Consider the following 27232-nt stretch of genomic DNA (forward strand, 5'->3'; position numbering starts at 1 on the left):
TAAATAGAGGAAGATTGGCACAGATGTTAGCTCAGTGACAATCTTCCTCAAGCAAAAAGAGGAAGACTGGCAATGGACGTTAGCTCAGGGTCAATCCTTCTCACAAAAAAAAGAAAACAAATATTCTAGGCAAAAACTGGGTAAGAAATGATACTTTTTTACTAAAATATTCGTGTGCATGAGTGTGTGTCTGCATATATGCATATGAACATGTCATTGAAGTTCTCACTATAACACAGATTAGTGTTATAGCAGCATAAATGGTCTCACTGCTCTTTAACTCGTAACAGATGAGAGCGGCAAGGTACAGAGAGGAGATGCAAAAGGCTAGTTTTACAAATGCTCCCAGTATTTCAGAAGCTTTGATAATTTGGATTTTTTTATAGTCCTGCTTGGCGAGAGAAAGCAGGCCTTCTTGGTGAACAGAAGTGACTGTTTGTGCAATAGAATTGATTATCTGTTCAAGATGGCTCATGCTGCAGGACTATAAAAAATTGCAGGTGGCTTTGGTTACAAGACGAGCTATCAGTCATCCTGAACTATTGACACATTTTTATGTACTGTAGTCTCAAATCACTCACTGGGGTTACCTATTCATCCCTGAAATCTAAAATTCAGAGCCCTACCTAAGGGAAAAGAAGGGATTTAAACTGAAAAGTCTTCTCTCTCTTGTCTTATAACAAGATCACATTTTAAAGAGAGATGGAAGAGAAAGGCTAAGTTTCCATAAGCCCACCATCCCAGAGTAGCACTGGGGTCCAGCTACCACCTTTGTTCAAATGATAACTCTGAGAGCTATGAATCCCAGGGATTGGGGAAAGCTGCTTAAACGCTTTTCATAACTTTGATTTATAATCGGTCATGAACTAATAAAAATTATAGTGAATACACTCATGTGTCACTTAACGAAGGGGATACATTCTAGGAAATGTGTCGTTGGGCAATGTTGTCCTTGTGTGACAATCAGAATGTATCTTGCACAAACCTAGACGGTATAGCCTACTATACACCCAGGTTTTATGGTACTAATCCCATTGGACCACCATTGCATTATGCAGTCCGTTATTGACCAAAACATTGTTACGCAGCACGTGACTGTATTTTTCTTCAAAAGGGTGCTTGTCACTGGGCAAACTGCAAATGAAATCAATTCCAGCCTGGTCCCAGGAGCTTAAAAATTACTAAGCACATGGTAAGCTTCCTGCATTATTAGAGAGAGACGAGTAACTCAACACAGAGCCGAGAATGAGAATCTCCTTCAAGAGATGGCTAAAAATGCTGCAGTTAGGGCTGTGTGATTTTCCTGCCACCAGACGAACCTGCTGGGAAACCTCGCCTGCCAGCTAATGACCACAGCGCCATAACTTTTCAGCACATAATGCTGGATTTGAGACGAGGTGGCAAGTTGTTTTTAATGGCATTTCTTTCCTCCTATAAAAATTCTCAGTCTAGATCGAAATTAATGAATTTTGTTACACCTTCGTTCCACAGTTTCTCTCTTAAATTCCATGCTCTGAGCAATCCCATTTTGTCTGCTTTCCAGAACCAGCAGTGATTCCCTAGGACTTTATTACATTCAACCCCATGAAGTAAATGACTCAATTCTGGAAAGTGTTTCCTTTCCCTCCTTCTGCTGCCCAATATTTCGGCATTTTATACTTCGTCGGAACCTTTATCAAGCAGAAATTTGAACGACAAGTGGTAAACTCTATTGTCAAAAGAAATGGAAGTTAACCTAGGGAATAGAAGAACCCATCAATAATATTACAGTGTCACATTATTTTGGTGATTTTCTTTTTCTTGGTTCTTATTGTCTCAAAATACACAGTTTGTGGAGTTGACTATTATTCAGTGGAGTGCTCATAGGTGAAATATACTGAAAGCCATGTAGAATCTTTTGTAAAAATGCAAAAAGGAGGAACACCACTTGACAAATCAATTACAGTTGACTTCCATTCCGTGTTGCTGTGAGCTTTGTTTATTTATACCTATTTCTGGCACTAGCACCATGATTTCCCATTTATTTATTCATTTATCCAGCATATAATAGATGTCAGACATAGTGTTAAGTAACAGCAATAAAATCCTAAAGAAATCACAGTTCCTGCAGCCAAAAAAGCTTAATGTCATGCTAAGTATATATGTAAAAACAAAAAAAATTTTTTTAAAGAAAAGAGCAAAGAAGAAAGGAGAGTTGGGGGGTAGGGAATAAAAGAATCACACTAGTATATTGGAAGCACACCTTTAATAGAAAGCTGAAATAGGAAGGAAGGGCCACCTCCCAGGGTGGGAAGAGGAAGAGAGAGGAGTGGCAGGAAAGGCCTGGCTAAGAAACTTTGAATAGAGTCTTGAAGGACAGGAGGTGGTCACCCAGTGAGTTAGGAGAGTGGTGCAGGAAGGACAGATGCAGGAAAGAGCAGGGAGGGAGTCGTCTGTCCCCAGGCTTGAAACTTTCCTTCCGACATCCTCTCCTTCGCCTTTCACATCTTCACAGTCACCAAGGCCTGACCTTTCTAGCTTTGAAATCTCACACCAGCCTCACCTTTCTCTTGCTGCTGGTTCCACTCCAGTAGAGGACTTTAGTACGCGAAGTGCGCTACTGAACTAGCCCCCAACAGTCGTCCCCTTATAATCTCCTCTCTCCACCTCCCAACCCGACTCCAGCCAGCCGGCACTCTCCTGCCTACATGAGCCTCCGAAAATTCCACTGTGCTCGGCCAGTTGTCCACAGGTTAAAATTCTGAAGCACTCATTCAGACTCAGCTCTAGGATCCTTATAATCTGCACCGATCCCATAATCAACTTTATGTTTCACCACTTTGCTCCATTTCAGGGGATGACTTGATTGCCTGACAAATGGACAAGGCTATAAAATGGGACCATAATAGTAACCGTCTTATAGGATTAAAGATTAAATAAGAATATTTATACAAAGATAGCACAGTGCCTGGCACTTTCTAAGCCCCCAATAAATAGGAGGAGTTGGGGGGATGAGAGGGGATAGGAAGGGGGAAGAGAACTGCTTCTACTTTTAGGGTCTCCCCTAAGACCGCCCTGTCTTCTTCTCCTTCCCTCTTCCCATCCTTAAAATGTCCAACAACAATTTCACTCTGACATAGTAACTCTCCCTTCTGGGAACACAATTCAGTACCACTTTCTCTATTCGTTACTGACCTTGCCAAAACTTAAATTCTCCTAATATTTCCTCTCCTCTCATCTTTAAAGGGAGAACCACCATCCTCTCAGTGTATCCAAGCAAAATGATCACTTCCATATTTTGCAGAATATTCATTTCACTCACTAGACATAAACAAATACAGACCCAATTTATTCAGTAATTACAACTGCAGATAAGTCTCCACAGAGAACTTAATTGTAATGTTTGACATTGTATGGCTGTTGCGAAGATTAAATGAAATAATATAAGTAAAATTTATACTCTATCTTTAAATGCAAAGGTACGACATTGTGGTGTTTATTAGAGCCATAGAAAAAATTTCGAATAATGATCAAAAACTTCTGATAAACAAAAGGAAGCAGGTTAACAGCAAACTGGCATTTGAAATTATTGAAACATAGTGCCAAGGTATCAAAACATCTTAAAAAGTACTTCAAGGGGCTGGCCTGATGGCGTAGTGGTTAAGTTCACGCACTCTGCTTTGGCAGCCTAGGGTTCGCACTAGCATAGCTTGTCAAGCCATGCTGTGGCAGCATCCCACATTAAAAAAACAGAGGACGATGGGCATGGATGTTAGCTCAGCAACAGTCTTCCTCACCAAGAAAAGAAAACATACTTCAACTTCTACCTCAATATAATGGACTAGATTAGATCAGACCAATCTTCCCAATAGAGAACTAAATAACCAGAGGAGGGGAACTGTTAACATAGCCTCTGCTTGAAGGCATTAAAGGATGAGCAAGGCACAAAGACTTAAGGGTCATGACTGTGGAGAGCAGGGAGCCCAGTATTTGCCTCCTCTTTAACCCATTTGCTGATTCTATCACAGTCAAGAGACTAAGAAGCTGCACAGGGCTGACTTCAGTCTCATAGAGCTGGGCAGGCATAAACTGGTGTTCGTTGCCTGCTAAGGAAAAGGAGCCCTGGTAACAACCCAGACCTTCCGCTGGGATTCCCAAGTGCTAAACCAAAGGAGTAAACCAGAAACTGCGCAGCCTTGCCAAGGGCTAAGGGCTACCTCACAAGAACTAAGGGCCACCTCTGCAACCATTCAATCTCTGGCCGTATCGAAGTGCTCTGTCCTTACCCTGCCTGCCTCCCAGAAGAAAAGTAAATATCTTCAGAGGAAAATAACATCACCCACAGCTAATATTATCACTGTACTTTTAATACACAATGCCCAGGATTCATCAGAAGTCATCGGGCTGAGAAAAATAAGAACTAAGCAAAATCAAGAGAAAGGAAACAGAGGACAGAGACCCACAGGGAATTCAGATATTATAGTTATCAGAAGATGACTTTAGAATAACTGATTAGTATGTTTAATAAATCAGACAGCAAACTATAGAGTTTCAGTGTAAAATGAATCTAAGGATATCTTATTTAAAATATAACCACTGGTATGAAAATATTCAATATGAGTTTCACAGCATATCATATATAGCTGAAGAGAGAAAAGTGAAATGGATGCTACACCAGGGGGAAATATGCAGATTAGAGCATGGAGAGAAAAAGGGAAAGCAACATATGAAACCCAGTGTAATATACATGCAATTAGAATCCCAGAAGAGAGGAGAGGATGGGGTAAAGGCAGTATCTAAAGCAATAACGGCTGAGAATTTCCCAAAATTGATGAAAGAAATCAAGCCACAGATTCAAGAAGTGCTATGAATCTTGAGTTAGGTAAACACAAGAGAAACTCACACCTAGACGATGAGAGCAAAACTGCTGAAAACCAAAGACAAAAATGACATCTTAAAATTGCTGAAAGACAAAGAGAAAGTGAATACTATTAAAGCTGTGGGGGGCGAGGGGTTTAACAGGGATAGACAGTATTTTCAAATAGCAAAAATAAGACAGACTCTCAATGGAATCACGGTAGCTAGAAGACACAATATCAGAAATCCTATCTTTAATGCACTGACAGAAAGTAATTTCCAAGAATTCTATACCCAGTGAGAATATCCTTCAAAAACAAAGGCAATATAAAGTCATTTAAATAAAATCTGAGCAATCTTATCACCAGAATACCTGAACTGAAGAAATTCTAAAGGGAGCTCTTAGGCAGAAGGAAAATAATAACCCAGATGAAAGCTTGTTGTACAATTATCCCCACTGAACATTTTTAAGTAGACCTGAATTATCAGACTGAAGATCTAAAGATGGAAGAACATCTTTAGGTTTCTGCTTGATCTGTCCTGTTCAATATTTGTGTCAATGACTTGAATGGCATTAATAGAACATAAATACATAAAATATGGAAATGTAAATATGTTAAGTAATATTTAAAATTCAAAAATATGCTCCCATATACCACAAAAACTAACCAATTCACTTTCACTGAAAGATTCTTTATGATTTGGAGATATATTTACCTACACTTTCCCTTTGAATCCCTTGCATTCCCACCCAGTCATTTCCAAACCATCAAAATCTCTGTCCTTCCTTCAAGACCTAGTTTAAGCTCCTCTAACAAACATTTATTGATTGCCTATTAAGTGCCTGTTTTTGTCAGTTTTGTACCCAGCACTGTGATAGTTTCTAGGGCAGAAAGGCTGATTGTACCCATTGTCTTCCCAGTGGAGAGGTTGTCCAGTGATCTTTCCTGACTGCACACAACTAGATATATTCTATCGTTCTTTTAACAGTAAAAACTCCTAGAACACCTAGGCCATTTGTTTGCTGTTGATTTTTTTTTGAAGTCATCGCTACACCACAATCTCCCTGAGACTCATCATTGGTGATCGCCCTACGTCATTTAGCGCCACGTTCTGCACACCAGAGCCTTTCCATAAATATCTATGAATTAAATCTTGACAAGAGGGAGGAATGGGCCCCCACTCACATCATGGAGTTTAGTAGAGACACACAGAAAATCCTTCATTTAAGATTTTAAAAATGAACTGCATAAGCATTGCATGAAAAAACCCTGATAATAATATTTTAAAAAATACCTCAATATTTTAGCTGATAGAAAGCTTGATATATTTCAAATGTATTCTTTAGGTTGAATCTTGTTCTTAAAGGCTAGGACAGCTTTGGCACATAGGAAGCCATCTTCATCCAAACACCCACAGAAACTGACTTTTCCTATTCAGCCTGAATATGCTCTTAAGCCTAAAAGACTTCACAAGAAAACACTACAGGGAAGAGCTACACCCAATGAGAACTGGCATTCGATAGAAAACCTCTTAGCCATTCAGCATCTGAGGTATAGATGAAATTGTACCAATTCTTCTTTCCCTTCATTCTGAGCTTTGAAATGATATTACTTTTGCCCAGGTTTCTGCCAATTCCCAAAAACATTGGAATTTTCTTTATTTGTTAAATTAAACTTTGTACTCTAGTTTCCTTGATTATTTACTTAACGTTCTGGGGACAAAACTGTTCAAAAAGCAAGTCTAGATTTTACCACATGCTGTTTGTAGCAAAAAAGAAATTCACAGCAAAGGTCCAGACATTTGAAGTCTCACCTCCCTTGTCTCATCTTACTACATTAATTTGGTAGCTCAAGCTTTAGAAAACATCATACAAAAACTCCTCCATCTGACTTGGCACTCTTTGGTATATGACCACCGTAAGATCACTGGCCCTTTTATTCTTCCCCAAATGCTGTTCTCAGGGATTCTACTTTTATGTTTATAGATTTTTTAAAATATAAGTGTGTATCCCCTTAATAAATAAAAGAACCTATGTAGTAGAACAGAAAGTCTTGGGTTTAAAGTCAGTCATCCTTAGAGCCAGCCCTGATGACCTAGTGGTTAAATTTCAGCGCACCCTGTGTCAGTGGCCTGGGTTCAGTTTCTGGGCATAGAACCACACCACTCATCTGTCAGTAGCTATGTTGTGGCGATGGCTCACACAGAGGAAGACTGGCAACAGATATTAGCTCAGACCAAATCTTTCACATAAAAGAAAAAATTAAAGACTTGAATGTAAGATCTGAAAGCATAACACTACTAGAAGAAAACATAGGCAGTATGCTCTTCGACATCAGTCTTAGCAGCATATTTTCAAGTACCATGTCCAACCAGGCAAGGGAAACAATAGAAAAAAATAAACAAATGAGACTATATCAAACTAAAAAGCTTCTGTACAACAAAGGAAACCATCAACAAAATGAAAGGACAACCTAACAATTGGGAGAATATATTTGCCAACCATATGTCTGATAATGGGTTACTATCCAAAATATATAAAGAACTCACACATCTCAACAACAAAAAACCTAACAACCCTATTAAAAAATGGGTAAAAAGATCTGAACAGACATGTTTCCAAAGAAGATATACGATGGCCAACAGGCACATGAAAAGATGTTCAACATCACTAATTATAAGGGAAATGCAAATCAAAACTACAATAAGATATCACCTCGTGCCCCTCAGAATGGCTACAATTACCAAGAAATAACAAGTGTTGGAGAGGATGTGGAGAAAGGGAACCCTCATACACTGCTGACGGGACTGCAAACTGGTACAGCCACTATGGAAAACAGTATGAAGAGTCCTCAAAAAATTAATAGAACTACCACACAGTCAGCTATCCAGTGCTGAGTATTTATCCAAAGATCATGAAAACACAAATGTGTAAAGATACACACACCCCTACATTCACTGCAGCATTCTTCACAATAGCCAAGACTCTGAAACAACCTAAGTGTCCATCAAGGGATGAATGGGTAAAGAAGATGTGGTATATATATACAATGAATACTACCTCAGCCATAAAAAAAGATGACATCTTGCCATCTGCGGTAACATGGACTGACTTCAAGGGTATTATGCTAAGCAAAATAAGTCAGAGGGAAAAAGTCAAATACTATATGATCTCACTCATAAATAGAAGATAAAGACAGCAACAACAACAAATACATTAATGCAGAGATTAGATTGGTGGATACCAGAAGGGAAAAGGGGAGGGAGGAGGGCGAAAGGAGTGGCGAGGCACATGTGTGTGGTGATGGATTGTAATTAGTCTTTGGGTGGTGGACATGATGTGATCTACACAGGAACAGAAATATGATCATGTATACTGGAAATCTATATAATGTTATAAACCAATGCTACCTCAATAAAAAAAATAAAAAAACAAATCTCCTTTGCCAAAAAATATAAAATAAAGTCAGTCATCCTCAGCTCTAATGCCCAGTTCTACTGTGAAATGTCTGTGTGTTGTTAAACGTGTTGCTAAGATACGTTCTCAGGCTTAGTTTCCACATCTGTGAAATGGGGCTAATAATATTGAGTTCTCAGGATTGTTTTCAGAATGGACCTAAATAATAAATGGAAATCTCTGAACATAGTATCTGATATGGTGGATATATCTGCACATACATACATACATGTACATACTCTTACTTTCTATCTACTGTCTTTCCACTCCCCTATCCAAGAATGAGTACCTCTGTATTTCAACGCTATCTACACCATTGTGTTTACCTCTCTAGACCAATTTCAAATTCTCTTATTCTCTAAGCCATTCCCTGCACTCAGTTTAGACATCTGGGTCATAAATACTCATCTCCTCCCCCTGATATTTCTTTTAGGAGTTTTGGGCATGTCTTTTACAGTGCTTTTCCTCACAGATCATTCTTGCTACCTGCCCCCGTTCTTACCCACAACTACACACAAGTGTTGGTTTATAACCTTGAAGATCAAATTGATATTTCCTTTTCACATGCATTCTTCCTTAGATGTATTCCACCCATATCTATGCCTCCACCATTTTTCATATGAAGCGCTCATCTAGAAAATCTTATCCTGTTTGGTAGTATTACAGAGGCAGTTGCTCCTTTCCCACATCCTTTTTCCTCTAGCAAGGTGACAATACTGACTCTCCTATCTTGTCTCTCAAAAGTCATCCAATTACTTTGGTAGCCCACTGGGGATACCCACATTATTATATGGCAAAAACAAGAAGATCTTTTCAACTAGAGAGCCCTTCTTTTTTATCAAGTGCTGAATAGGCTAAGTTGTGTTGTAAGCATTTTGCATATACGAATGCACCAAATTTCACGACTCTATGAGGTAGATTACATTATTATCCCCTTGTAAGAAATAAGGAAAGTGAGACACAGAAATTAACTAAAAGTGACTAGAGGACACCCAGCTAGTAAGTGACAGAGTATTCAGACGCAGGTATTCCAGCACCACCGTGGTATAGGTGATCCTGGGACGTGTGCTGGAAGCTGGTTAAGTCAACACTGCTCCCTACAGAATGCTGGTGTCACACGTCTGAACTCAGCCCCTCGGCTCCACACCAATGAGGGTGCTAAGAAAGCAGTCCTCCTGGTGAGGAAATAGACAGAAGTCAATGTTTCTTTGAAAAAGCCCTCACGCTCCTCTGCAGCTCAGCTCACCCTCCATCCTGCTCTCTCCAGCCCTCCCTGGGAATGCACGAGAGATGGCGGGGCTGGCGCTCCTCTCACACTTCTTTCTTCAGTTCATGAGTGATCCTGGAAGCATTATGAGAATCCCTCTCCTCTCTTCTCCAGAAAGCTTCCCTTTCTTAGAGTCTGGCACAGAATCTTCTATCTCATCCTTTCACTTCTGACACAGTCCACATACCGATTTTTACAATTCAGACTCCAGGACGTGTACCTATTTCTTGACTTGCGTAGGCATTACACGTACGTTTACCTTGTGATGATTCATCCAGGTATATAATTACATGCTGTATATTTGTCTGTATGTTATATATGTTAATCACAATTTTTTTAAAAAATATATCTATTTAGGGGCCAGCCCAGTGGCACAGGGGTTAAGTTCACACGTTCTGCTTCAGTGGCCCGGGCTTCACCGGTTCGGATCCCGGGTGCAGACCTATGCACTACTTAGCAAGCCATGCTGTGGCAGGCATCTCACATATAAAGTGGAGGAATATGGGCATGGATGTTAGCTCAGGGCCCATCTTCCTTAGCAAAAAAGAGGAGGCTTCATAGCTGATGTTAGCTCAGGGCTAATCTTCCTCAAAAAAAAAAAAAAAAGTTTATTTAAGTGCCAAAACCACATACAAAAAACTTTTAATTTTAACCCTTCATCTTTTACTTAAGCCATCTGATACTGATAATATAATTAAGGGGCAGATATTTGAAATGTCTTCTTCTATTTAAAAATATTAACTGAACTAGTACATAAACAGAAGCTTAGAGTCTCAAAGTACCTTAAGCGGCTTAATCTTCTGCCTTCCCCAATTCACATATCCCAAGATCCAACATACCTAGCTACTTGCCGTTCGCTGAACACACAATATTTTTTCACCCCTGGAATGCTCTTCATTTAATGCATTCAACAAACGTTTATTTAGTAAAGAAACAAAGTTGAACAAAAACAGACAGTCTCTGCTTAGTAGGAAAAATAGATACCATTCAAATAATCATGCAAATAATGTAGAAGTGCAGCTGTGATAAGTGGAGAAGTACTTGATGAATGAACATTGGTAACAGAAAAGATTTGATTTAGACAAGTCAGGCTTACCGAAGAAAGTGACACAGGATTTGAGATCTAAAGGCTTACCTAAGGAAGTAACTTGGGATTTGGGATCTAAAGGATGGACCCAGAGAAGAGAGATGGGAGAAGCTTTCTAGGCAGGGGGAAATGAATATGCAAAGGCCCTGGGGTAGGTGCAGGCTGGTGAATAAGAGGAGCCGGAAAAAAGGCAACATCCTTCTCTGCTTTCAAGATAACTCCTCTTCCATCAAATACAGCTGTCTTTTGGTATCCATGTGGGATTGGTTCCAGGACCCTCTCAGATACTAAAATTCGCTGATGCTCAAGTCCCTTAGTCGGCCCTCAGCACCATACAGAGGGCCTATTGTACTGCTCAAATGTCACTTCCTCTGTGAAGCTGTTCCCTCCTCTCCATTTGCACAGTAAATGGATACATGCCTCATACCATTATAGCCTTTCTTTCATCCTTCTGTTAGCACTTAGCTCAGTGTATTGCAATTATCTGTTTATATATCTGCCTCCCTCACTAGAGTGAGAATTCACGGAGGACAGGAGCAAGAAAGTCTCATCTTTGTGTCTCTCCGCACACAGATAAGCATATTTTAAATGCTCACTAAGTGCTTTATGAATGAAATACAACTTAACCGTGCCATGCACACCCGGACATAAATATTTTACCTTCAAACTGTATTACCTCCTTTCTGAGCTGTCTACATTTTTTGCAAAGTCTCAGCCAGAAAGTAGCAACTTTTAAAAAAGGCTCCCCCCCCCCCACCCCGCAACCCTAATGAATCATAAGGTGTTATTTACTTCAGCATCAGAAACAGCTGCCCAGGCTTTGTTAGCACAATGTAATTCATTTTATAAATATCACACAATTATCTGATTTCTAAAAGTCTCTGCATGCTCTGAAAGGTGTTATTTTGGAAACAAGTCCGGGCCCATCCCAGGGAAATTCCCAAACCAGCATTGTCGCTGCTAAGTATATCTACAGAAGCATTGAAAGGCTGGAGAGGAAGCATAAATCCCCTGTGTACATTGAGTGCCGACAACCTGGCCCGGGAGGGGTCTCCACGCGCCCCCAGTCAAGGCTGCAGCCGCCTGGCCTGCTTGCACCCACAGGTCACCATTCCTCAGCACAGCAAAGCCACCCTCAGCTTCCCCTCCCCAGAACAGCACCGGCGCCTCCACGCAGCAGCTGCCCGTCCGCCTGCGCACGATCCGCCAGCAGAAGCGAGGAGGATTACTGAACAGTGGCGGGCTTGTCTGCTGGCCTTTTTGCTGAGCTCTCCAAATGGGAATCGCAGCCTCGGAGGTTTTCCTTACATGGTGTCAGCAACTCCATTGCCGACTCTCCTCCCACCTCCAAACCCAATCGCACCCTTTTAGGGAGAGGAGAAACAATGCAATCAAGATGAGGGTATTCCTGTTGCAACCCAACCCTCAGGCGCTCCGGCTATTTGATAGGGGTTGGCACTGACGGGTCTCCCGCTCCAAGGTCTATTGGGACGTGACATCTTTACAGGATTACGGGGGAGGTTCGCCCGTGGTAGGAGTGGTAATTTAAAACCGCGCCTCCCGGAGCCGTGTTTGTGAACACAGGCAGATGTGTGCTTACCATTCCCATGCTCCCAGGCACACTCCTGGAGCCTGGGAGCTGAGACCGCAGCCCTGAGAACGGCACCGGCTCGCACCGCCGTGCGCCACTTCCTCCTCTGACTCGTCCCCGCTCTGAAGGAACAGGATGTGGACTGCCCGGGAATCACACGGCTGCCCTTTGATCTCTTCCCACCAGACTGTGTAACTTTGTGGGCTGGGATTTTTTTTTTTAATCTGGCATACATGGAAGTTAGTACTTTATTACAGATTTCCTGCCTTTATTTATCTCACTTAATTATAAAATCTCCTGGGAGGGAGGAATGGGATTTTGTGAAATGCCAGGGAAAGGCGCAGAAGCCATCAGGGAGAGCAGGGCCACGTTCGGAGGAGGGAGGGGACGCACCTCTGGCCCGGTGGTCCGTGTGGTGCACTGCTGATCTAGCTGTACCGGGGTGGGTTCCCCAAAACTGCATGACCTCATCTGTCTCACTCCCAGCGTGGAAGCTGTTTGCCTTACACAACCGGGGTCCTTGGCACATGTCCCTTCTCTCAGACAGGACCAGGCAGAGGGAGAAACTGAAGTGGGCGAAGTTAGACCATGGTGTGTGAGGGATTCCCCAGTATCTTGTCTAAGCTTCTGCCCCGACACCTGTCCTCAGGGGCCTGTATCCGAGCTTTACCCAGACTCCCCTTCTAAAGGAAAAGGATATCCCTAGGGATGGGTCAGCATTCTCCTCCTCTGGGACCACTCTCGGAATTACCCTGTACCCACACACTCCCCACCTCCAAATAGGCCTCCCCCCCATCATGTTCTTAGGGCCCATGTGCATGCCTTACTGGGGCATTTACCACCTTTTTAGGAAGGTATTTGTTAACCTATCAGTGACTCCCAATAGAATGTAAGACCCAAGAGAGCAGGAAATGTATGTTATTTAGTAAGCACTCAATAAATGTGGACGAAGTAAACTAAGAATTTCCAGTAATCTGGCTGTCAACATGAAGCCTCAAGTCAAAAGCAAATTTTTCTTCTTCCTATACAAGTATTTATTTATTTATTTTGTCGTTCTTTTTTTTTTTCAGGAAGATTAGCCTTGAGCTAACTGCTGCCAATCCTCCTCGTTTTGCTGAGGAAGACTGGCCCTGAGCTAACATCCGTGCCCATCTTCCTCTACTTTATATGTGGGATGCCTACCACAGCATGGCTTGACAAGCAGTGCCATGTCCACACCTGGGATCCGAACCAGCAAATCAGCCCCCGAAGCGGAATGTGCTCACTTAACCGCTGTGCCACTGGGCTGGCCCTATACAAGTATTTAATACTTTAGCTTAGTATATAATGAAGAATTTAATATTTCTGACTTTTTTACTGAGATCACACTGGTTTATAACATTACATAAATTTCAGGTGTACATTATATTTCGACTTCCGTATAGACCGCATCGTGAAAATCAAATATTTCATTGGTTGACTTCAAATACCAAAGAGCTCGTATATTAAATAAACCAATATTTATTCAGAAATTATTATGTGTTAGGACTAGTCATAGAAGGCAAATTTGAACCCATAAAAGCTGCCCTGCTTGATCCCAAAACTTATTTTCCCCATAATGTAATGTATTCTGTTGTAGTAAACATTTCCTAAGGAGCTTTATTCCTCACCTTTAAACCCTATTAAAATGAGATTGCTGTGTCTTTGCAAACTCATTCTGAGCCCCTGAGAAGATGCTGAAGAGCAATCTCCGGGTTTCCTCCACGTGGTACACTTGGCCTCTCTGACACTCACAGTACTCAGCTTTCCTAGTTTTGTAAAATCGCCTTTAAGCTCACTACCTTGGGCCTAGCTCCCTGGATGAATGGCCAGAATCGCAACTGATCCCAGCTTTCTCTAATTTTGACTTCAGCATGTCTGTCGGCCAGACACATCAGCCCTAAAGCTCCATAACGACAAACACAGGGAAACAGTGGGAGAGGATTATAAACACGTCTCCAAGTGCTTACACATCTCTGAAATTTTGTCTACTCTCTGCTCACAGCTGAAATGTGCCAGGATGTAAGGCTCCAGACGACCAATTATATAACAGAATAAAACGCTTCGGGAATAACTTAGGGTTCCCAGCTCTTAAAGCAGATAAGAACACTTACAGATCCAGTCCATGGAAACGAAAAGCCCTCCAAAAGAGTAAAAATTGTGGGGTATATAGTTATCAAGTAATTGAAAAGTTACAAATTAACAAGGTTCATTTCTTATAAGCATATTGGAAAAAAGGCATATAAACTATGTTTCCTGAAAAAAAGTACATTGTGGTCCCCCACAAGCTTAAAATCTATCATTTGAGGCTTTAAATTCTACAAATACATGCTATCATCCAGACATCAGCCAACTTTTTCCTATTAAGGGCCAGATAGTAAATATTTTTGGTTTTCCAGGCCATACAAGACTTTGTGCCACCTACTCAATTGTCCCCTTGTAGCCCCAAAGCAGCCATAGACAATAAATAAATGAGTGGACATGGCTGTGTTCCAATAAAACTTTATTTACAAAACCAGATGATGTAATTAGTGGTTGAGTTCATCAACATTACTAATATAAATTGTGGAAGATCCAAATTTCCATAAGCCTATCCCAGGCACAGTGCTGTCAGCTAGCACTGAATCTGAGCTAGAAATAACTCGGTTACCCTGGGTTAGTGTCTCAGCAAAGAAACACCTATGCCAACGATCTTTTGTGTTTGAAGACCATGCCTCAGAAGTGTTGAAATGTTTCCAGCATCGGTGGAAATCCACGCTCTCCCTTTAAAACAACTACATTTTAGGAAACTGCACACAGACATGAGCCAGCCAAACAGCTGGAAGATACAAAGATGATATAAACTCAGGAACAGTAACTGGTCCATGTGGACATCAAATCAATGATGCTGATCTGAATATAACCCTCTCAGCTGATCCACTCAGCACCACTAATTCAGTCACCCTCTAGGGGACTAAGCTAAGTCACAGGGATAAAAATATTTAACAACAAAAGTATACATCCAGAAAATATTAGCACTGAACAGGATCTTATGGGCCATCTGAGAAAAATATTTAATTTATACAAAGAAACTGAGGTCGAGATGATAAATTGTCACTTGCCCAAGATCATAAAGCTAGACTGTTGAGGAGGCATGACCACACCATGGAGAACTAAGTGTTCTGAGAAGTGGGGACAATGTCAGCTATGAGTCAACATTGTATTCCCAGCCTTGACAACAGTTCCTGGCATAGAGTAGGCAATTAAGAAATATCTGTTGAATAAACGGATAAAGAATTAATGAATCAATGACAAATGAGCCAGATTTCCATCCTTTCCCATCAAAAATTGTATGGACCAATAAATCCCCTGTTCAAAAAGAATGTTCTATGTGTATATTTCTTCCCAATGTTGAATTGCGCATTTAGTCCTTGAGACACCACAATAGACTGCTGAACTAATGTGAGTACCCTAAAGGAATAGAAGCATCACTCAAGGCAGCTAATTCCGTCCTAAGGAATTATTTATGCATGATGAGAATCTGTCTGGAACATCAATGAAGCCTTTATCTTCATCTACTACTCACAGAGGACTCAGCCTAAGTATACTAATACTGTCTGCCCGGGGTTTCCCAGGACTTGCGAAATGTAAGCCTGATTGCCTAGAGAGGTTATGGGTTATTTCATATTACCTACATCCACTCATCCATCACCATGTGACTTAATGGGATACAAAGCAAGCTCTTCAAAGCAAAGGTTAGGAGGCACTCTGACTATTCCTGACTGTTGCCATCTTTTCCCTTCCTGACAACGAGACAGGACAGGTGCTGCCTGGGAGACTCGGCTATATAGGGAGGTGCCCCTGCTGGACCACCATCATATCTAAGCAGCTTACCCAGCTCCACAGTTGAAGGTCAAGTGGAAACAACCTGCATTCCTTCCACAGGTGTTGGCCTTTTCAAAGGAATGCAGACTTTGAGCTCCTTTTATGTTTTCAAAATATTGCTTTTTCTTTGAACTAACGTGGAATGTGTAACTTTATCCACAGACCATGCACTTTTGCATTTACATGACATGATTCTTAAGTATCTCAACTATTAAAAAGATCCTTGGAGAATCCCACTATGGAGAGCTAGAAAATAAACTTTCTTCTCCTTTTCCTTGGAAAGGCCATATATAAATATGTCCGTATACATATTTATATGTATGTGTGTATTTCGTGGAGGAGAGGGGAGAATGGCAGCCTTAATTAAAAGGGCCAGAATATTCAACAGCCACTTTAAGCATTCCTTTCTAAGTCTGAAACAATGACTACTCAGCAGCAGGCCATTAGAGAACCAGAAATAATTAAGAGTAGGAAAAGGCCCCGCTCCTTAATCACTTAGTCTTTTAAAGAAAAACATGACGAAATGTTTGTCTAATTTACAAAAATTCTGCAAACTTTCCCAATTATTACAACGCAACAAGTGACATTAGATTCATCAGTTACAGAATTAAAATATTTAAAATATAAGACCTCTGAAAATGTTTCAGATAGCACTTTCTCGGTTCTTCGTGCCTTACTAATTTAACGATCTTCTGAAAATACCAGTAACACTGAACTCACAAAAAATTCTGAAATACTGAAAAGCAGCAAACAAATAGGTACTTCTCATCTTATTTCACACACATATATTTTTCCAGGGTGACACACACACAGAGACACACCTTTATAGAATTGAAATGCCAGATTCAGAATAAATTCAAAACATTTACAAGATAAATTCAGACATCGGAGGGGGTTTTCCCACAATTAAATTTGCAGTGCTATCAACAAAATCGGTTTATTTTAAGATTGCCTGCCCAATATATAAATTCCCCTTTGTGTTTGAAATACTTTTATCAGATAAGATAGCTTTTGTTTAAACTGCTATTTTCAGAATTTGCTTTGGGGGTTTTGAATACACACAGTTGAAGTAACTTGAGATTTCCTACCCTGCTTTAAAATGTGTTTCTTCTGTCTGTTTGTATTTAGTAATTTCCTGTCAAATAACCTCACATAATTAACTTTCCTTGCTCCAACCTACTTTTTTTTCCCTATTCCTGCTTCCTGAGGACGGTAATAAAATGCTGATTACATTCGGCTGTTATCTGCCTTTTCCTTCTCCATTCCCCTCCCTCACTCCCTTTGTCAGAGCCCACACTCAAGTTTCAGCAGTTGGTGGACTGGGAGAGACCTGCACCAGAGAGGAAGCAAATTAGACTTTGGAGGTTCCTGTTCATCCGCATTTATTGGGTAGCCCCATTGCTGAGCTGGGGCCAATTAAGTAGTGGGAGATGTGTCCTGTTTTTTGTCCAAAATTCAGTGAAACCCATGGACCAAATTCTCCTTCCGCTGTTCCTCATATGTATGGGAATTTCTCTCTCTCGTTACTGATCACAAGTTGAGATGAGCGCTAGTTGGGAAGAGCGCTAGTCCTAAAAGGCTTAGGACAGGAAGAATGCCCACCAACATTCATAGAATTCTATTTACAGATATAAATAGAAATTAAACCTAGCTTTTTCCACATAACTGAGCAGATCAGCACATGTTATTTCTTGATCATTAATCTTTCATTTCACGCTAATTGAACACTTTATAGAAATTATACAAGGAATTTATTAGCTTTATTACCTGGGCATTCCAAATGCACATTTCCAAAAATGTGGCATGAGAAGAAAAAGCAAGAAATGTTTGGATCCTTTGAATTTTAGTGTTGGTTCTTTCAGAACACGACTGATCAACTTCCTATACCCCTAGCACCTCTGACATATTGCACCAAATATTTCTTTGTTGTAGGGGGCTGTCCAGTCGGATGCCTAGCAGCATCCATGACCTCTAGACACTAGATGCAAGTAGTATCTTCAACACTTCCTGTTCATGACCATCAAAAATGTCTCCAGACATTGGCAAATGTCCTGGGGAAAAATCATCCTCAGCTGAACAATACTGATAAATATTAAACTCAGAACAGTAAAGCTGCCTCTCTTCATAACTCACAGACAAAAACACAGTTTATGAAAACTATAGCTACTTTGTCACGTGAAGGATTCAACCTTATATAGTCATGTGTTGCTTAATGACATGGAATATAGTCTGAGAAAAGCATTGTCAGGTGATTTCGTTGTAGTGTTAAACCATAGACTCACAAGGGGAAAAAAATTCGCAACCCCAAAATGTGTCTCTTTAACATGAAGATTGTTTCAGGCTGATAATTCTTAAGGAACAAAAGACTCAGAAAGTTTTTATTATCTCCCCCTTAACTGCCTAAGAGAATTCAGATTAAAAATACCTATCTCATCGTGGAAGCAACCCAAGTGCCCATCAATGGATGAATGGATAAAGAAGACGTGGTATATGTACACAATGGAATACTACTCAGCCATAAAAAAGACAAAATCATCCCATTTGCAACAACATGGGTGGATCTTGAGGGTATTACGTTAAGTAAGATAGGCCATACAGAGAAAGACAAACACCATATGATTTCACTCACATGTGGAAGATAAACAAATACATGGACAAAGAGAACAGATTAGTGGTTATCAGAGGGGAAGGGGGTCAGGGATGGGCATAAGGGGTAAAGGGGCACATATGTTCTGTAACCAACAAATAATAACATACAACTGAAATTTCACAATGTTATAAAACTATCATATAATATATATTATATATTAAAAGAGTTAGAAAAAATCAAAAAAAAATCTGTCTCAGGAAGCAAGCTATCACCTTAGCATAACAGGAAGTAGGTGACAGACAGGCAGAACCTAGAAAAATCTATTTGTTGGGCTCCCCTCTGTGTTCTTCTGTTTCTGTGAGGTCAAACAAATACTTCTTTTCCAAACATTTGCTCCTTTTCACCTACCTGTGAATTGCTTTCCTTCCCTTTGAAGTCCCTGACTCTCCCTACCCTCAATGTCTTTTGTCTTCAGCTGACGGTGGCATTTAAGGTGAGGGCTTCAGCCATTTTGGTGAGTTACTTGTTTTCCTGAGTTTCTCCCATGTATACATGTTACTAAACTTTTGTTTCCTTTTCTCCTGTTAACCTACTTAAGGTCAATTTAATTCTTAGACCAGCCAGAAGAACCTCAAAGGGTAGAGGAAAATTTCTTCCTCCCCTACAGTCCTTACACAAATCTAGATGGTACACCCTACCACACATCTAGGCTATACTGTACTAATCTTATGGGATCGTTGTCAACTATGTGGTCCATCACTGACCTAAATGTCACTATGTGGCACATAACTATTTGCAGGAAGCGTCTCCATTCTGACCACTGAACATTTAAAGAAGAAAATGATGGTGACTTCGTATCACGATGGTGCCTTACGTTCACAAGTGACACATCCCATTGTTCCAAACCCACTGCAAAGATCAAAAGAGAAGTTCCAAGAAACAAAATCAGAAACATCTTCATGGACCAGAAACAGACCAGAAATGTCAACTAGCAAGAAGAGCTAAGGCACAGGATGCTGGAATCCTGAGCTGTCTAAGCCAGTGGCAGTTGTGAGCTTGATGTCTGATGACACAGTCCACAACCAGGCAGTTTCACCCCAAGGTGTATGCCCTAGAGAAACTCTTGAATGCATGCCATGAGTTGACAGGTACAAGAGTATTCATAACTGCACTGCTGCTGATAGCAAAAAATGGAAATACAAAAGTTCAGGAACAGAAGAATGGATAAATATATTGTAGTACACACACACAATGTAATATCACTCAGAACTACAGTAGAAAATTGCTGCTACAGGTAACACTAATGAATCTTGGAAACATGATTTTGAATAAAGAGAAAGTCACAAGAAACTACCCACAATGTGGTAATATTTTCAGGAAGCTCAAATATAAGCAAATCTAAATCTATTAAGCCTATTTTTAACAACCCAATATGTGTATTCTTAAAGGCAAAAGAATGAAAAACACCAAATTCAGACTAGCAGTTTCCTCTGCGGAGGAAGTATGGGGTTACACACAGGTGAACGGAACTGCCTTGGAAATACCTGTGGAGAATTAACTGGTGTTCATTTAATACTCTGCTTCATAACATCCATATATAATGTGTGTGCATCTGTGTGTATTCTTTGTCTTTTAGGAAAAGGAAAAAAAAGAGACCTAAGAAAAATGATGGCAAACAAAAAAACAAAAGCAAATATTAAATGATATATACTTCAGTAAAATAAAAAATGAAGCCAAGGGATTAAAAAAATAAGTCTGGGAATATCAGAAACAACAAGCAAAGAAATTGGCAAAATATCAGTAAATTTGATTGGCCGAGAAAGTAATAATCAATATTTTAAGTTAAAAAGGGTAAAGTTAAAAGTCTAGGCAACCAAAACAAGATGAGGGGCGCTGTTTAACAGATAGTTAAGCCATGCTCAAGTCCTTTCCATAGTCAGGAGGGTAAATATACTGAACAACTATAGATTTTATTAGAAAAATTTATGGTTATATAAAACATAGGATATTAAACACTTAAAAGTAATCACTGAAAAACATTACAAATTTCATCTGTGCCTTCCCATCCTGCAGAGGGAAGAAATAATTAGAGGAAGTTTTATGGAACCATATCAGGAAATGAAAAAAAAGCACCTAAGAGAAACACTGGTAAGTAAAATGACTAAATAAGCTGTAACAGGGTAGAAATAAATCAAAATACGTAATCACAATAAGAGTAAACTCATAAAATGTTCCTACTAAAAGAGAATGTGGTGGAGGCTTGAAAGAGAGAAACCCAAAGCAACACTTCAAGAAAGACTAAATACAAAGGATTAGAAAACATATACCGGGGGGCAGTCCCCGTGGCATAGTGGTTAAGTTCACATGCTCCGCTTCAGCAGCTCAGGGTTCAAGAGTCTGGACCTATGTCAAGCCATGCTGTGGCAGCATCCCACATACAAAGTAGAGAAAGACTGGCAAGGATGTTAGCTCAGGGCCAATCTTCCTCACCAAGAAAAGAGAAAAGAAATACCAGGCAAATACTAAGTAAGGCTGTGTTATAATGTCAATACTAGAAAAAAGGAGAATTTAAAGCAAAAAGAGTTAAAGAGCAACTCCACATAATAGTAAAAGAAATAATCCAAGAACATGTAACCAACATATGCTTGTGTTCATGAAATAATATAGCCTTAAAAACAAAAAGCAAAAACTAACAGAATTTTGAGGAGAGCTGGTCAAGTTCAAAATTCTAATGGGAGATTTTAAGACGCCTTTGTCAAACACTGTTACTCAAGAAGTAAAATGTTAGTAATGATGTCAAGAATTAAACAAAATTAAGTATCCCACAAATACATTTAGAAACCTGTAGCCAGCAAGTAGACTATATCCATTCTTTTCAAATACATATAAAACAGTTACTAAAACTGATTCCGTACTAAATCATAAATTACGTCTCAATAAAGTTTCAAAGAACTCATGTTATGTAGAACTTGTTCTCAAAGTTTGATTAAAATAGGAAATAAAAAGATACTTAGGGGCCGGCCCGTTGGTGCAGCGGTTAAGTTCCCACGTTCCGCTTCCACAGCTCGGGGTTCACCTGTTCAGATCCCGGGTGCGGACATGGCACTGCTTGTCAAGCCATGCTGTAGTAGGCATCCCACATATAAAGTAGAGGAAGATGGGCATGGATGTTAGCTCAGGGCCAGTCTTCCTCAACAAAAAGAGCAGGATTGGCAGCAGTTAGATCAGAGCTAATCTTCCTCAAAAAAAAAAAAAAAGATACTTAAATCTTTACATACAAAGAGAAGAATGGAAAGTAATCAAATAATTATCTATCTAAAGATGAAAAAGAAAATAATATTCAGAAAGAGAGTAGAAGGAAGGAAAAAAGAAACAAATATAAAAAAAATAGAGGTGATCGATAAGACAAAAGTTTTTTGGTTTTCGTTTTGGTTTGGTTTCTTGGTGAGGAAGATTGTCCTTGAACTAACATCTGTGCCAGTCTTCCTCTACTCTGCATGTGGGATGTTGCCACAGCATAGCCCAATGAGCAACGTGTACGTCCACACCCAGGATCCAAACCCATGAACCCTGGGCTGCCAAGACAGAGCACACGAACTTAACCACTACACCACCAGGCCAGGCCCACTGCCCTTGTTTTTTCTTTTTTTTTTTACACTATTATCAAAATATATAGCCCTCTAGCAAGGCTGATGAAAGGAAAAAAGAGAAGGCACCAACAATACCAGGAATGATAAAAAGCACATAGCAGATATAGCAGAAATTAAAAATCAATGGAGTTGAACTATTTATGCCAGTAAAAGTTAAGATTACATAGCTCTATAGTTTCTCTTTATCAGAGTATCACAGCTAATAATTGAGGCATTAGATCATCATCAGTTTGGAAACCCTAATGAAATAATGCATCTGGGTAAAGATCAATGGCTGCTTCAATGATAAAGAGAAAGACAATTAGAGATCACTAGTCACAGAGCCTCCTGATAGAAGAACACAACAGCATCGATAATTCTTGCCAAAAACACTCACCTAATTCCCAGCAAATCTCTAGACCAGTGCCGTCCAACAGAACCTTCTGTGATAAAAGGAAATACTTCCTATCTGTGTTGTCCAATATGGTAGCCACTAGCCACACATGACTATTAAACACTTGAAAAGTGGCTAGTGCAACTGACATATTGAAATTTTAATTTAATTAGCTTAAAATAGTCATATGTGGCTATTTTATTGGACAGTTCAGCTCAAGACCTAACTATCAATTTATAAGACATATACAGAGAACAAGGAACATGACGCATTTAGCAAATCCAAACAATGGAAAATTCTACAGCATGTTTTCTTCAACAAATGAATTGCAAGGGAAAAGTGAAGAAAGGTAGACATAACCTCTAGATTTATAGAAACCTAAATGACATACCAGCCAACAGCAATGTACAGACTATTTGGATCCAGAGTCAAAGAAGAACAGTGTGAAAAAGAATTGAGACAGTCAGAGAAATTCAAACACTGACAGAATATTAGTTGGTATTAAAAAAATTAGTTAATCTCTCAGATATGATAATGGTACCCTGTTTACATTTCTAAAAACAGATCTTATGGGGGGCCAGCCCAGTGGCATAGTGGTTAAGTTCTTGCGTTCCACTTCGGCGGCCTGGGGTTCGCAGGTTTGGATCCCAGGCGTGGACCTAGCACCACTCATCAAGCCATGCTGTGGCAGCATCCCACATAAAATACAGGAGGATTGGCATTGATGTTAGCTCAGAGCCAATCCTCCTCACCAGAAAAAAACCAAAAAACCAGACTTTATATATATATTTTTTGGCTGAGAAAGATTCACCCTGAGCAAAGATCTGTTGCGAGTCTTCCTCTTTTTTTCTTCTTTCCCCTCCCCAAAGCCCCAGTACACAGCTGTATATTCTAGTTGTAAGTCTTTCTAGTTCTCCTATGTGAGGTGCTGCCAAAGCAGGGCTACTGACAGACAAGTGGTTTGCTTCCATACCCAGGAACCAAACCCAGGCCTCTGAAGCAGAGCATGCCAAACTTTATCCACTAGGCCATCAGCGCCAGCTCAAGACTTTATATGTTTGAGACACACACTGAAATATCCAAGAATGAAATGATGTGGTATGTGTGATTTGCTTCTGAATAACCCACTTGCAGGAGGGGAGTGGGAACAAGCATGCACGAAACTGGAATGACCATTCATTGATCACAGCTGGGTGACGCGCACACGAGGCTTCACAATAGTATTCTTCCTTCTTTAGTACACGCTTCAAATTTCCCAAAATACAAAGTTTACGAAGTACGTGCCTGTCCTTTTACCCAGAGACTTCACTTTTAGGAACATGTCCTCAAGACATAATACAAATCCATAAAAATATGTGCACAGAGATGTTTATTTCAGCATTGTTTGTAGTCACGGAAGAAAGACGCAGGGGGAGGGGAGAGGTGGAGGGGGGAGGCAGAGACGGAAGAAGAAAGTAGGAAAGGAAGGAAAGAAGAAAGAATCCTAAATGTGTATTAACAGGGAAATTGTTAGATGTACCCACGCAAGGCATATAAGCCACTGCAAAGAATGAAGTAATTCTATAAATGTTAAGATACAAAATTATCCTTGATCTATTGTTAAGTGAAGAAACAGGCAAAGATTAATATAAAGATTCTATTTATTTTGTAATATGTATGTGAATGTGTATATATAGGGATAGATATAGCTATGAAAATTTTGAGAAAAGGGAGAACGAAACAACATATTCTTAATCGCTTTTACCATTAAAGGTTGGAAATTTTCCAAGACCAACAGTTAGATTTATAGTTGATTTTTTTAAATATCTTTCACTATATTTTGTTTACAATTTTAATATAAAAAACCAGGGTTAAAATCATAATTATTGATAAAACATTAAAATCAGGAAAAAGACAAGAATGTCTCCTATAACTGCTTATATTCAACCTTGTACTAAAAATCCTAACTAATGAAATGAAATAAAATAATAATAATGGAATGGGTGAATAATTGGAAATGAAAAATTCTATGTTGTCTACATAAAAGATCCAATAGAATTAAGAAAAATTTAACAAGGCCCCTGGGTACAAATTGAACATAAAAAATTAGAAGCATTCCTATAAATCATTAAAATCATTCAGAAAATGTAATAGAAAAATGAGTCCGTTCATAATAGCAATAACTAGTATAAGGTTCCCAGAAAGAAATTTAAAAAGAAAAGATGTATAAGATCAAGGTGTTAAAAATAAAGGAAAACTACAGTAAGCAGAGACAGATATTGTGCTCATGAATGAGTAGTTTCAAAATTGAAAAACAATCTCAATTCTCCCTGAAATAATCTACAAGTTAAATGCAATGCCAACAAAAATAACAACATGCTGTTTTGTGGAATATGACAAGCCAATCCTAAACCTTACCTGGAGAACCAAAAGGCCAAGAGTAATTAAGAAAATGTTGAAGATCCAAAAATCGGGGGAACATACCCAACAAGGTTACAAGATTCTTTATAAAGTCTCGGTCATTGGGAAGAGCTAACACAATGAAGGGACTGACAATTAGACATGGAACAGAATCAAGATTCCCGTTACCGACTCATTGAACATGTGAAAACACATAAAGTCGTCACTGGGCAGCCTGAAATCTAGGGTTTGGGAACACAACACAACATCACACACACAAGCATTACTGAATATAGGAGAAGTCTACGTGGAAATGCGCAACAGGGACCATGAATTATGGGGCAAGCAGAAAGGCCATGAGTATCTCAATGTCACAGATACAGCATGAGGTGGGCACTTCTGGCTGAATGGATGGTGACAGGGAGAGCAGTGATGAGGGACACATGAGTAATCACACAGAGAGGGTGAGACGGTGTCTAATACGCAGCAAGGGGATTGCATGGGTAAACAGCAAAAACAAAGACGAGATGGGAGAAAACCAAACCAGATTTGAATTCAGATCAAACTCAATGGACATTTCAATCCCTACCACAAGGCTGGGCACTGAGCAGAAACAGCGATTCTGACTCAGGAATTATAATTCCGACTGAGGACCCATGACTGAGGAGTTGGGTATCTCAATCCCCATCCACCATCATCAGCTATATTATATGACTACAGGGCACTGTTGTGAAGCAGTAAGAGCCCTGAACTTGAGGTTAAAAACATGGGTTCAAGCCCGAGGCAGGACAGTACAGTGGTATAGCCCAGGCTCAATTTACATCCACCTCTGCACTTACCAGGATCTTGGCTATGTTACTCAGCTTCTCCGTGCCTCAACATCCCCATGGGTAAAATAGGGATAATAATAGTAACTCCCTAATAGGACTAATGTGAAGATTTAAAAATTTAATGTGCATAAAGCACTTAGAAAAGTTCTCAGGAAGCAGTAAGCACTCAACAAACAGCTGTTATTATTGCCAGCTTCTACTTGAATGCCTTTGGACCCAAGTCCTTGAAATCCCTGAGCCTCTGCTTGCCTCTTTCTAAACACATAATATTCCTGTCCTCATAGCATTGCTCTATGATTGTAGAAGCAAATAAAGGGAAAAATGGCTTCATAATAGCGAGTGTTATTCCAACAGCAGTTAGAGAATTAAGTTCCACTGCATTTCCAACAATCAAGAGCTCTTTTTCTTGTATAGACTGCTATTTGTTAACTCCCTGGGTTGCCAAGAACTGCGTACAGCAACTTTGTTTCACAAAATTAGCCACTCTCAGTTCATAAGAAGTAATTAAAGGAATTTTCTCCAGCAATCGAGCACATTAATCAGCTGAATACATCAAACGGATGTCCAACCATTAGAGATGTCTAAACAATTTAGTTAACCTTTAGCAAAAATATACATGCACACTGGCCGACTAGTTCAGACTTAAAAGATGTTATTGCTTCTTTTGAAAGCACTATGTGCAATGTTTATCCTTCTTTATTTTTATTGTTCCTAATTATTTTTTAAATGTAGCAAACTCAGGACAATTTTTTGATGAAGGTTTACTTTTCTGCAAGTTCATCTCAGGATATGAGAAGAAACGGAGCGCTAATGTTGGCTTGTGAGAGACACACTGTGAAGGTTTCCAAAGGCGAAATTAGAGAATACAAACATAGCCATGGAAAATGAATAATTTTAAAGTCAATTTCCTAAAATAAACCCCCCTTAGCACTCTTAATCCACTCTCAAAGCTGGCTCCAGATTATTTAAGAAGAGGTTAATTACTTTGGGGATTAGTCAAATCCTCTGCTCCTTTTCCCCACCAGCTCCTCACAACTTTCCCACCTCTTTTACTTTTGATAATTTTACTGATTGTAAACTGCCTTTACCAAATGAAGAGTCGAAACAGGTAATGGGAAGGCAAAACCATATTAAATTAGTCCATCTTTCTTCTTTCAGGTAGCTCTGATGAAAATTTTAGGGGAAGGAAGAAATAACTAATAGGTAAAGATGCAGGCTTGAAATTATTTTAGTCAACATATACATAATGAATAGCGAAAGTGAATCACGGCACACAAGCTTCTTGGAAAC

General features: G+C 39.7%; 2 long non-coding RNA genes across 9 annotated transcripts in view; one reads left to right on the top strand and one right to left on the bottom strand.

Moving 5' to 3' along the window:
- The window catches only part of LOC139045987 (uncharacterized), a 366411-nt gene that overhangs the window by 138601 nt on the left and 200578 nt on the right, over window positions 1-27232 (bottom strand). For 6 of the 8 annotated variants that reach the window (XR_011505563.1, XR_011505562.1, XR_011505561.1 and 3 more), the window contains exon 1: window positions 12248-12373. The exons of the other annotated variants lie outside the window; for them this stretch is intronic. This is a non-coding gene — a long non-coding RNA (uncharacterized lncRNA). Of the gene's footprint in view, window positions 1-12247; window positions 12374-27232 lie in introns of those variants that run through there. 8 annotated transcript variants of the gene reach the window in all.
- Window positions 12293-14736, top strand: LOC139045988 (uncharacterized). The gene is made up of 2 exons (XR_011505567.1): window positions 12293-12429; window positions 13309-14736. It is a non-coding gene; the product is annotated as an uncharacterized lncRNA (long non-coding RNA).

This window comes from Equus asinus, chromosome 8 (assembly GCF_041296235.1).
Source record: "Equus asinus isolate D_3611 breed Donkey chromosome 8, EquAss-T2T_v2, whole genome shotgun sequence".
Classification (NCBI taxonomy): domain Eukaryota; kingdom Metazoa; phylum Chordata; class Mammalia; order Perissodactyla; family Equidae; genus Equus; species Equus asinus.